Raw genomic sequence first — 712 nt, 5'->3', positions numbered from 1 at the left:
TTGCATACTATCCCCACTTCTCTTCTGAACTTCCTTTTTGTGATGAGAAGAGTGATGGTTGTTGCTGAGGTTATTGCTGTTCTTTGAGCAAGAGATAAGCTGGAGAACCTAGATTTAACAGATGACAGTCATACCGGATACCAGCATGGATGGAATGAAAAGATTTGTTATGAGCATAAAAGCAGAAGCTGCCTAAGTGAGACTTGGTATCTGTATGCAGAAGTCCAAGATTATGTAGATAGGAGAGAATACTGTCCACAATGGCAGATGTGCAATTGATGGAGAAAAATACAAAAGAGTTGATGACTGTTTATCTTGGAAGTACAATATCTTCTAATGGCTAGCTTACTAAAGAACTGAAAGAAAGAACTGGCAAGCCAGTGGAACATTTTCTCATTTGTCAAACACCTGGAAATGTAAGAAGATACATCTACACACTGAAATGAGATTGTACCCTTCCGACACTACTGTACGCGTCAGAAATGTGGCAGATGTTGGAAGTATACAAACAGAAAGATGAATGCATTTCCCCAGCTTTGTTTGAGAAGAATTTTGGAAACTCATTGGTTACACAATCTCTCCAATGTAAGTGTTGTACGGCTCGAGTCAACAGACTGTGGACTCAGTTAAACATAGACGACTATGGTGGTTTGGCAATGTCATCAGGCTACCTCAAGGCAGAAGCACAAGGTATATCTTAGCTGTGTCTACA

Source organism: Terrapene carolina, unplaced genomic scaffold, assembly GCF_002925995.2.
Source record: "Terrapene carolina triunguis isolate 2854851 unplaced genomic scaffold, T_m_triunguis-2.0 Scaffold85, whole genome shotgun sequence".
NCBI classification, from domain to species: Eukaryota; Metazoa; Chordata; order Testudines; family Emydidae; genus Terrapene; species Terrapene triunguis.
This window is presented reverse-complemented; position numbering follows the sequence as displayed.